Genomic DNA, 12,863 nt, shown 5'->3' on the forward strand with positions numbered 1-12,863 from the left:
AAGTGAGAGCTTGCTCGAACTTGAAATAAAAGTAGCCCGTAGGCTTAGTAGTCGAGTGAATGATTCGAACTCGAATTAATGTAGCATGTAGGCATAATGGTCGAGTGAGTGCTTGCTCGAACTCGAAATAAAAGTAGCTTATAGGCTTAATAGTCGAGTGAATGATTTGAACTCGAAGTAATGTAGCCCGTAGGCGTAATGGTTGAGTGAGTGCTTGCTCGAACTCGAAATAAAAGTAGCCCGTAGGCTTAGTAGTCGAGTGAATGATTTGAACTCGAAGTAATGTAGCCCGTGGACATAATTGTCGAGTGAGTGTTTGCTCGAACTTAAAATAAAAGTAGCCCGTAGGCTTAGTAGTTGAGTGAATGATTCGACCTCGAATTAATGTAGCCCGTAGGCATAATGATCGAGTGAGCGCTTGCTCGAACTCGAAATAAAAGTAGCCCGTAGGCTTAGTAGTCAAGTGAATGATTCAAACTCGAAATAATGTAGCCCGTAGGCGTAATGGTCGAGTGAGTGCTTGCTCGAACTCGATCCTATTTGCATAATAAATCTCGAAATAGGGGAATTTTTCTTGGATATAAGATATCGGTAAAGAAGAGAACTTTCTTTGCAAGTCATTATAGATGTGTTCATGTTTTGCGTCAGGGCTCGGGCCAACTACATGAGCATGGTTCGTTTTGAGCATTTGGCTCTTACAACTTTTCCTATTGGAACCCTGTTGTTACGAAATAACTTTCTTGCATCAGAATCTTGATATATTCGAGGGTTAATGCCCCTCCCCCAGTATTCGAGGTTGATTGTAAAGAGGTCTCAGATACAGTCGACTAGTTTCTAAGTATAGCACGATCATTGGTTGCCTCATTAAAAACCTTGCAGAAAAACCCATTTGGGATAAAACCAGTCTAAGGGAAAAAGAGTGCAACGTGTGCTTTCAGACCTAGGGCTTCGTATTGAGGGATCCATCCTAGCTCCTGATCGGACTCCTGCAGGGGTTAGTTTCAAAATGTAAACGAATATGAGAGGGTCGTACCTTAGCAGTAGTATCGTTTTAGGTACGATACATTCCAATTGCTTGATAGTTATTTGCCGTTTATAATACCAAGCCTGTATGATCCCTTTCCGACGTTCTCAAGAACCTAATATGGTCCTTCCCAATTCGGTCCTAGTTTTTCTTCGTTCAGATTTCAGGTATTGAGGGTAACTTTCCTTAGCACCAAGTCCCCGTGCTTGAAATGGCGGAGCTTGGTTCTTCGATTATAATATCTTTCGATTCGTTGCTTTTGGGCGGCCAATTGGACGAGAGCAACTTCTCGTCTTTCGTCTTATAATTCGAGGCTAGTGTTTATAGCCTCGTTATTTGACTCTTCCGCCGTGTATCAAAATCTGGCACTGGATTCGCCGACTTCAACTGGTATCAATGCTTCGGACCCATATACTAAGGAGAACGGGGTTGCCCCCGTACTGGATTTTGACATCGTTCGATATGCCCAAAGGACTTCGGGTAGGATTTCTCTCCACATTCATTTAGCGTCGTTCAACCTCTTCTTTAGGTTCTGAATGATGGTTTTGTTCGTTGATTCGGCCTGTCCATTCCTACTGGGGTGATACGGTGTTGATAATATCCTTCTTATTTTGTGATCCTCGAAAAATTTTGTCACTTTGCTGCCCACAAATTATTTTCCATTGTCACATACTATTTCGGCGGGTATCCCGAATCGACATACGATATGATCCCAGATGAAGTCTATAACTTCTCTCTCTCTTACTTTCTTGAACGCCTGTGCTTCGACCCATTTAGAGAAATAGTGAGTCATAAATAAAATGAATTTAGCTTTACCTGGTGTCGATGGTAGAGGGCCGACGATATCCATTCCCCATTTCATGAATGGCCATGGGGATATGACTGAGTGAAGTTGCTCTCCGGGTTGATGGATCATTGGTTCAAACCTTTGACATTTGTCATATTTTCGAACAAATTCCTTCACATCTTCACCCATATTGATCCAATAATACCATGCTCTGATTATTTTTCGGACTAATGTATCGGCACCGGAGTGATTCCCACAAGTGCCCTCGTGCACCTCACGTAGGATGTAATAGGTATCTCCTGGACCCAAGCATACTGCTAATGGTCCATCGAATGTCCTTCGGTATAGCGTTCCATCTAAAGCCAACGTGAATCGAGCAGCTTTCGTCCGTAGGGCCCTTGAATCTTTAGGGTCCGATGGGAGCTTTCCGCTCTTTAAGTATTCAATATACTTATTTCTCCAATCCCAGCTTAAGCTCATAGAATTTATCTTGGCGTGACCTTCTTCGATCACGGATCTTGAGAGTTGAACGATAGTCCCCGATCTCAAGTCACCTTCCTCGACCGACGATCCCAAATTCGCAAGTGCATCAGCTTCACCATTTTGTTCTCATGGAACATGCCGTAAAGTCCATTGTTTGAAATGGTGCAAAGTGACATGTAATTTGTCTAAATACCTTTGCATTCTATCTTCTCGAACTTCGAAGGTTTTGTTTACTTGACTTACCACCAGCAAAGAGTCACATTTGGCTTCAATGACTTCTGCTCCCAAGTTTTTAGCTAGCTCGAGACGTGCAATCATGGCCTCATACTCGGCCTCGTTGTTAGTCAATCTGGTAGTTTTAATAGATTGCCTAATAGTGTTACCTGTGGGTGGCTTTAAAACTATGCCTAGCCCGGACCCCTTCACGTTCGAAGCCCCGTCTGTAAAAAGGGTCCATACCCCCGATAACGTACCCGATTTCAACAGGAGTTCTTTTTCGACTTCGGGTACGAGGGTTGGCGTGAAATCGGCCACGAAGTTTGCTAATATTTGAGACTTGATAGCCGTACGGGGTTGATATTCGATATCGTATCCACTGAGTTCGACAACCCATTTAGCTAATCGTCCTGCAAGTTCAGGCTTGTGCAAAATATTACGAAGCGGGTAGGTGGTTAATACACATATGGGGTGATATTAAAAGTACGATCTTAACTTTCTAGAGGCACTTATCAGTGCAAGTGTCAATTTTTCTAGGTGCAGATATCTAGTTTCTGCTTTTTCTAAGGTCCGACTTATATAATAAATGGGAAATTACGTACCTTGCTCTTCCCGAACTAGGACACCGCTTACTGCGATTTTCGATATTGCCAAGTACAAGCAGAGTTTTTCGTCTGTTTTTGGAGTGTGAAGTAGTGGTGGACTCAATAGATATCGTTTTAGTTCCTCTAATGCCTGTTGGCATTCCGGGGTCCAAGCGAAATCGTTCTTCTTTTTGAGTAGAGAGAAAAATTTGTGACTTCGATCTGATGATCTCAAAATGAATCAGCCTAAGGCTACAATCCGTCCCGTTAGCCTTTGTACAGCTTTCACGCTGTCCACGATGGTGATGTCTTCGATGGCCTTGATTTTATCGGGGTTAATCTCGATTCCTCGATTTGACACCATGAAGCCGAGGAACTTGCCCGAACTGACCCCGGAAGCATATTTTTCGGGGTTGAGCTTTATGTTGTATTTCCTCAAAATCTCGAACGTTTCCTGCAAATGGGTCAAATGGTCCTCTGCGCGCAGGGACTTAACTAGCATGTCATCAATATAAACTTTCATTGATTTACCTATTTGTTCTTTGAACATTTTATTTACTAGGTGTTGTTAAGTAGCCCTGCATTTTTTAGCCCGAAGGGCATCACATTATAACAATATGTTCCATATTTGGTGACAAATGAAGTTTTTTCCTGGTCCTCCGGGTTCATCTGGATTTGATTATTTCCGGAATAGGCATCGAGAAAAGTAAGGATCTCGTGACCGGCCGTGGCATCGATCATGCGATCGATGTTGGGTAGTGAAAAAGAATCTTTGGGGCATGCTTTATTTAAATTCTTATAGTCCACACACATTCTAAGTTTGTTTTCTTTTTTAGGCATTACAACTATATTGGCTAACCATTTGGGATATTTTACCTCCCGAATGGACCCTATCTTGAGAAGTTTGGTTATCTCATATTTAATTAATGCATGTTTTACCTCGGATTGGAGTCTTTTCTTTTGCTTCACCGGTCTGAACTTAGGGTCCAAGCTTAGCCGATGCGTCATTATGTCTGGTAGAATCCCTGTTATATCTAAATGGGACCAGGCAAAACAATCAATGTTATCGATAAGAAATTGAACAAGTTTCTTCCTGAGTTCGGGGCTCAACCCCGTTCCCAAGTGTACCTTTCTCTTGGGCCAGTGCTCGATTAGTATGACTTGCTCTAGTTCCTCAATTGTTGATTTGGTGGTGTCGGAGTCATCGGGAATCATGAAGGATCGAGGGACCCTTTGATCATCATCTTCTTCGATCTTCTGGTTATCTAGTTGGGTTGAAGCCGACGTCTGTGATTGCTATTTGGTGTCCCATTCTCCTTCTAAGCCCGATCCCTTTATTGGCGAAGGCGAGGCTATTGGTTTCGCTTCCTCGACGGCGAACATTTCTTTTGCGGCTGGTTGTTCTCCGTACACTGTTTTGACACCTCTCAATGTTAGGAATTTGAGGACCTGGTATAGGGTCGAAGGTATAGCTCTTATGTTGGGGATCCATGGTCTTCTGAAAAGGGCGTTGTATCTCATGTCGCCTTTGATCACGTGAAACTTCGTTTCCTGGATGGTTCCGACCACGTTTATTGGTAGGATTATCTCGCCTTTGGTGGTTTCACATGCCATATTGAATCCGTTTAGAACCAAAGTTGTGGGTACGATCTGGTCCTGCAGGCCGAGTTGTTCTACGACCTTTAATCTGATGATATTGGCCGAGCTACCTAGATCGATCAACACACGCTTAACTTTAATTTTATTCATGAGTACGGATATTACCAGTGCATCATTATGAGGTTGAATGATTCCTTCTGCATCCTCATTATTGAAGGACAAAGTCCCTATGGGTGTGTAATCTTGAGTTCGAGACCGCTTTTCTCTCACAATCGATGTTTTAGTGCGTTTAAGCATTGGTCCTTGAGGGGTATCGGCGCCGCCGATGATCATGTGAATGACGTGCTGTGGTTCTTTTTGTTCGTTTTGCTTGCCGAAATCTTTGTTTTTAAAATGGTTCTTCGCCCTATCGCTCAGAAATTCTTGAAGGTGCCCTTTGTTAAATAACCGGGCTACTTCCTGTTACAACCCAAATTCGCGTAGCTTAGATCACATCGTAAGTTAGTCGACGTAAATCCAAGAAGAGATTATCTTTGAGATGATAAGAAGTTAATCCTATTGGTCTTAAACGATACAAGGGTGTATAAGAGTGGTTAACAAGTATTTGAAGTTAAACGAATCAAGGATGTTGTAACCCGTATTTTTGGGTAACACTAGAGGTGATTAACTGTCCTAAGAGGTCTTGTTTTAATGTATTTGAATCATATAATATCTGTATCATAAGTCTTGAAGTCAAGCGAGTTATGAAACAAAAGTCGATAAAAGTTGTCACAACTTAGGTTTATAATTTTACTTAAACTTTAGGTCAAATGTTACTGCATTTTTATCCCAATGTGCTTGGAATTATAAGGTGATCTATCTATCAAATTGAAGATCTATGAGTCTAGTTTCCAACGCATTAAACCGTTCGTCGATACGATCTCGGAATAGAGAGATATTCGCGTTTTTGTGAGAGTGCGCCAAGCATCTCTCTATGGGGCCCACATAGGCGGTTTAAGACATATGGATATATATAAGATACCTCAACCCCGTTTTAAGTCATTATTTTTCAGTATATTCAGACCTTATAACCCTAAAAACAGTCTCTCAAGGTTCTCTCATGATCCAAGACCCAAACAAAGGGCAAACAACACAAATCAAGTGTCGGGAATCCCGTGGCGCTAGTAAGTTTCTTGTTCTTCTTGTTGTTGCTGATTTTTGTGTTGTTCCAGCTCGTGTGGGAGGTTGTTTTAAGTGTTTTATGTTCTGTAAATACTCCTTCAAGTTTTTAATATCAACCCTAGGTGATTTCAAGTCTTCTAAAGTAATTCTAGTGCCGAAAAACCCGAATTAATTGCTAGTTTCGCTTCCTTGTTCTCGTGGCAGAATTGAAGGGATATTTCGTGGAAAATTAAGGTCAAATTGGAGTTGTTATTTCTGTTTAAAGGTAAGTAACCTCTTACTCTATATATATATTTAAGATTATCCAAGTTGCGGCTAAGTCGTTGAAGCTAGAACTTGTGAAATATATATCGAAAGGCTTGGTAGTAATGTTGTTGGTTGGTGGACTGTTTTGGGAGGCTCAATATGATTATTAATGATGTTGTTTGGGCTGTTTGGTGATTTTATTGACTTGTGTGAAGTCATATAAATAGGGGAGGTGCTGTCCGTTTTATCGTAAAATAGGTTGCGGTCGATACATAATAGTTACGACGCTTAAACGATAATGATAGTGTCATTTCTCTTATTGTAGACTAAGGAGTCGTGACATTTGCATAGCTTGAGGTTGGGCAGTATATACAAGGTATGTGAGTCTATCCCCTTCATTCTTTTGCACGACTCCGATTGTACATAATGTAATGAACAAGCTCCCAAAGATACTCTACTCTTAGAAGCTAGCAGTACTTACATTGCTGCCCTTCTTATGAAACGATTGATATTGATGTTACTTCTCTTATTCTTATATTATCAATGTTGTTGGTATTTCCCGATTCTTATAAGATTCTTGATGAAGAGTTAATTCTAATAACGTGTACGAAGGATACCAACCTTATGTCACTCCGAAAGGTTCAAAATGTGATTCCAATGAGTCCAGCATGCATCATATATATGTATCTATTTTACTCTACCGAGCCGCGCTATAGTTGGCCGGGTATGGCACCTATTGTGCAACCACTGATCAGTTGGGTTTTACCGAGCTCCACGTGGCCGGGTACGATTCTACCGAGCCCTATGATGGCCGGGTACGTTTTACCGAGCCTATTATGGCCGGGTACGATATGATGATGGTGATGCCCACAAAGGCGTATGTTTTAAAAGTTTATGTATATATATGTATGTATCATGTGTTTCATGTCAGTAGCCCTCAAAGGTACCCAGATGTCACAGGTTGTATATTCCCTATCCCTGTTTACATTACTGTTCTTACTTATGCTTTCCTGCCTTACATACTCAGTACTTTATTCGTACTGGCGTCCCTTTTATTTGTTGACGCTGCATGTCGTGCTGCAGGTCCTGATAGACAGGTAGACACAGCTCCCCCACCACAGTAGGCTGTCCAGTTCAGCGGTTATTGGCGAGATCCCTTCTCCGGACTTGCCGTGGTCTTGGTATGCATTTTGTTATAGACATTATGGGTATGTCGGGGCCCTGTTCTGGCAATGTTGTAGAACTTATGTTCCTTTAGAGGCTCATAGACAGGTGTCGACTCATGGTAGCTCGTACCTTATATATAGTTTCTTGACAGTCTTGTCGTCCCATGTTATGTATGTTCATGACATTATCTTTCATTGTTGGATGTTCATGATCCATGTCTACCATTTATATTGATCTTGTCGGCCCTTAAAGATAATAAGGAAGGTTAGATAAAATGTACGTTGGTGCTCGGCAAGTATGGCCCGGGTGCTAGTCATGACCCTCTAGTTGGGTCGTGACAAACTTGGTATCAGAGCAAGTCTGTCCTAGGGGTTGTCTATGAGCCGTGTCTAGTAGAGTTTTGATTATGGATGTGTAGCGTGCCACATTTATAATCAGGAGGCTACGTGACATCTAGGGTTGTTACCTTCTTCCTGAATCTAGATCGTGCGTAGAGTTGAGTAGTAAGTGTTCATATCTAATATTCACCTTGTTTTCTTTCAGCGATGCCTTCGACTAGGAAGCAAGCGATTAGTAAACGGCTTGATACAGCTGTGGGAGAGGGTAACATTCAGGTGCCTCCAGCCAGAGCAGGCCAAAGTGAGGCTCAGAGTGAGATGCCATCTCATACCTCTCTGTCTCCTCCCGAGGATATTAGGAGGCACCCAGTATATCCAATTCCTCCGTCTGGCACTACAAACCACGATATGCGCAGTGCGGTGCAGTTGTTGACTAGCTTGGTAGCTGCTCAGGCTCAGAGGCAAAATACCGGTGCTGCTGATAAACCGGTTAGTGCGAGAGTTCATAATTTTATTAATCTAGACCCTCTAGTGTTTACCGGATCAGACCCCAAAGAGGACCCGCAAACATTTATTGATCAGGTTCATTGTACATTGCGGGTTATGCATGCTAGTGATACGGAGGCAGTAGAGTTGGCTTCTTATCGGTTATGGGATTTAGCGATTTTATGGTATGATAGTTGGGAGAGATCTAGGGGTCCGAACGCTCCTCCAGCCGTGTGGAAGGAATTTTCTGAGGCCTTTCTTCGTCACTACTTGCCAGCTGAGATACGACGAGCTAGAGCTGATAAGTTTTTGAACCTTCGACAGGGTAATATGAGTGTACGAGAGTATAGTATACAGTTTGATTCTTTAGCAAGGTATACTCCCCATATGGTGGCCGAGATGAGTGATAGGTTGCACCTGTTCGTGAACGGGTTGGGACCACATCTGATAAATGAGTGCACAACAGCCTCCTTGCTAGAGGGCATGGATATTTCCCGTATTCAGGCTTATGCACAGACCCTTCAGGATCATAAGTTATATGCTAAGCTCTCTAAATATGAATTCTTGCTGAACTCAGTAGCATTCCTTGGCCATGTGATATCTGATGAGGTTATTAGTGTCGATACTCAGAAGATCGATGCAGTAAAGAATTGGCCGAGACCTACAACACCGTCAGAAGTCCGCAGCTTCCTGGGGCTAGCAGGATATTATAGGCGGTTTGTAGAAGGGTTTTCCTCTATATCAGCACCATTGACTAAGTTAACACAGAAAACTACCAAGTTCCAGTGGTCTGATGCTTGTGAACATAGTTTTCAGGAGCTAAACAATCGATTGACATCCGCGCCAGTGCTCACTCTCCCAGAAGGAACAGAAGGTTATGTGGTATATTGTGATGCCTCAGATATAGGTTTGGGGTGCGTATTGATGCAATGTGGGAAGGTGATTGCTTATGCATCAAGACAATTAAAGAAGCATGAAAAGAATTACCCGACTCATGATTTGGAATTGGCTGCAGTAATATATGCTTTGAAGATATGGCGACACTACTTATACGGCGTCCATGTTGACATCTACACAGATCACAAGAGTTTACAATACATCTTCAAGCAGAAGGAGTTGAATTTGAGGCAGCGTAGGTGGCTTGAATTATTGAAAAACTACGACGTCGAGATATTGTACCATCCCGGTAAAGCCAATATTGTGGCAGACGCTCTCAGCCGTAAGTCAATGGGAAGCTTAATACATATTGAGGCAGGTAGACAAGGGTTGACCAAAGAGCTTCACCAGCTGGCCAATATGAGAATCAGATTGTTGGACTCTGATGACGGAGGTGTTACTGTACAGAATACAGCAGAATCATCTTTGGTAGCCGAGGTAAAAGCACGGCAATATGAAGATCCTACCTTAGTAAGATTGAGAGAGGGAATTCAGCAGTGTAAGATTACAGCTTTCAAGATCGGAGGAGATGGGACACTGAGATACCAGGGCCGATTATGTGTGCCTAGTGTGGCAGGGTTGCGAGAGAAGATTATGATTGAGATTCATCAGTCCCGATATTCTATCCATCCCGGCTCGACAAAGATGTATCATGACGTTAAGGAGCAGTATTTGTGGGATAACATGAAAGAGTCTATTGCAGAATTTGTAGCTCAGTGTCCTAATTGTCAACAAGTAAAGATCGAGCATCAGAAACCCAGTGGATTGATTCAGAATATAGAGATTCCGACCTGGAAATGGGAGGTGATTAATATGGATTTCATTATTGGATTACCTCGCTCTTATCATAAGTTTGACTCCATCTGGGTGATAGTTCATCGACTTACAAAATCTGCCCATTTTCTGCCAGTTAAGATAACTTACACGGCTGAAGATTATGCGAAGTTGTATATCAAGGAGATTGTTAGGCTTCATGGTGTGCCGGTATCTATTATATCAGACCGAGGAACTCAATTTACGGCTAACTTTTGGAGGTCTTTTCAGAAGGGTTTAGGCACACAAGTAAATCTCAGCACTGCATTCCATCCGCAGACTGACGGACAGGCCGAACGTACCATCCAGACGCTTGAAGATATGCTACGAGCATGTCTTCTAGATTTCAAGGGGAATTGGGATGACCATCTGGCACTTATAGAATTTTCCTACAATAATAGATACCATTCCAGTATTAAAATGGCCCCGTATGAGGCACTGTACGGGAGGAGATGTAGATCACCAGTTGGATGGTTTGAAGTCATTGAGATAGAATTATATGGGCCAGATTTGATTCACCAAGCCATTGAGAAGGTGAAAATGATACAAGAGCGACTGAGGACGACACAAAGCAGGCAAAAGTCTTATTCCGACGTCCGACGTCGTGATCTGGAATTTGAGGTTGGTGATTGGGTTTTCCTGAAGATCTCGCGGATGAAGGGTGTTATGCGTTTTGGGAAGAAGGGTAAGTTGAGTCCGCGGTATATTGGGCCGTACAAAATTCTTCGACGAATTGGACAGGTTGCTTACGAGTTAGAATTGCCATCTGAATTTGAATTTGTCCACCCGGTATTCCATGTATCTATGTTAAGGAAATGTATTGGAGACCCTTCTTGGGTCGTCCCTATCAAAGATGTACAAGTTACAAAGGATCTATCATATGATGAAGTGCCAGTGGCTATATTAGATCGACAAGTCCGCAAGCTGAGAACAAAGGATGTAGCTTCCGTGAAAGTATTATGGAGGAACAAGAATATAGAAGAAATGACATGGGAAGCAGAAGAGGAGATGAAGTCTAAATACCCTTACCTATTCCAGAGTGAAGATAACGAGGATGCCGGGGGAAAGAAGGACGCATTATAAGGTGAAACGGCTCTATGAGGTAAGCAATAGCTTGTGAATACTCTTTTTTTTAATACAAAATGGTAATATGCAGATAATGTACAAATCCATAATGCTTTGTATAGTCTTGTAAGGCCATTGGTTAGGTTTAACTGCTTGCAAGTTTGGCTAGTGTCCATTTTATAGGGGAAACTCAGCCGGAAATCTCCGTCGGAATCCACAATGAGTTAGACACCCCATAAACCCTTACATTCGAGGACGAATGTTCCTAAGGGGGAGAGGGTGTTACAACCCAAATTCGCGTAGCTTAGATCACATCGTAAGTTAGTCGACGTAAATCCAAGAAGAGATTATCTTTGAGATGATAAGAAGTTAATCCTATTGGTCTTAAACGATACAAGGGTGTATAAGAGTGGTTAACAAGTATTTGAAGTTAAACGAATCAAGGATGTTGTAACCCGTATTTTTGGGTAACACTAGAGGTGATTAACTGTCCTAAGAGGTCTTGTTTTAATGTATTTGAATCATATAATATCTGTATCATAAGTCTTGAAGTCAAGCGAGTTATGAAACAAAAGTCGATAAAAGTTGTCACAACTTAGGTTTTTAATTTTACTTAAACTTTAGGTCAAATGTTACTGCATTTTTATCCCAATGTGCTTGGAATTATAAGGTGATCTACCTATCAAATTGAAGATCTATGAGTCTAGTTTCCAATGCATTAAACCGTTCGTCGATACGATCTCGGAATAGAGAGATATTCGCGTTTTCGTGAGAGTGCGCCAAGCATCTCTCTATGGGGCCCACATAGGCGGTTTAAGACATATGGATATATATAAGATACCTCAACCCCGTTTTAAGTCATTATTTTTCAGTATATTCAGACCTTATAACCCTAAAAACAGTCTCTCAAGGTTCTCTCATGATCCAAGACCCAAACAAAGGGCAAACAACACAAATCAAGTGTCGGGAATCCCGTGGCGCTAGTAAGTTTCTTGTTCTTCTTGTTGTTGCTGATTTTTGTGTTGTTCCAGCTCGTGTGGGAGGTTGTTTTAAGTGTTTTATGTTCTGTAAATACTCCTTCAAGTTTTTAATATCAACCCTAGGTGATTTCAAGTCTTCTAAAGTAATTCTAGTGCCGAAAAACCCGAATTAATTGCTAGTTTCGCTTCCTTGTTCTCGTGGCAGAATTGAAGGGATATTTCGTGGAAAATTAAGGTCAAATTGGAGTTGTTCTTTCTGTTTAAAGGTAAGTAACCTCTTACTCTATATATATTTAAGATTATCCAAGTTGCGGCTAAGTCGTTGAAGCTAGAACTTGTGAAATATATATCGAAAGGCTTGGTAGTAATGTTGTTGGTTGGTGGACTGTTTTGGGAGGCTCAATATGATTATTAATGATGTTGTTTGGGCTGTTTGGTGATTTTATTGACTTGTGTGAAGTCATATAAATAGGGGAGGTGCTGTCCGTTTCATCGTAAAATAGGTTGCGGTCGATACATAATAGTTACGACGCTTAAACGATAATGATAGTGTCATTTCTCTTATTGTAGACTAAGGAGTCGTGACATTTGCATAGCTTGAGGTTGGGCAGTATATACAAGGTATGTGAGTCTATCCCCTTCATTCTTTTGCACGACTCCGATTGTACATAATGTAATGAACAAGCTCCCAAAGATACTCTACTCTTAGAAGCTAGCAGTACTTACATTGCTGCCCTTCTTATGAAACGATTGATATTGATGTTACTTCTCTTATTCTTATATTATCAATGTTGTTGGTATTTCCCGATTCTTATAAGATTCTTGATGAAGAGTTAATTCTAATAACGTGTACGAAGGATACCAACCTTATGTCACTCCGAAAGGTTCAAAATGTGATTCCAATGAGTCCAGCATGCATCATATATATGTATCTATTTTACTCTACCGAGCCGCGCTATAGTTGGCCGGGTATGGCAC

This window comes from Nicotiana tabacum, chromosome 13 (genome assembly GCF_000715075.1).
Source record: "Nicotiana tabacum cultivar K326 chromosome 13, ASM71507v2, whole genome shotgun sequence".
NCBI lineage: Eukaryota > Viridiplantae > Streptophyta > Magnoliopsida > Solanales > Solanaceae > Nicotiana > Nicotiana tabacum.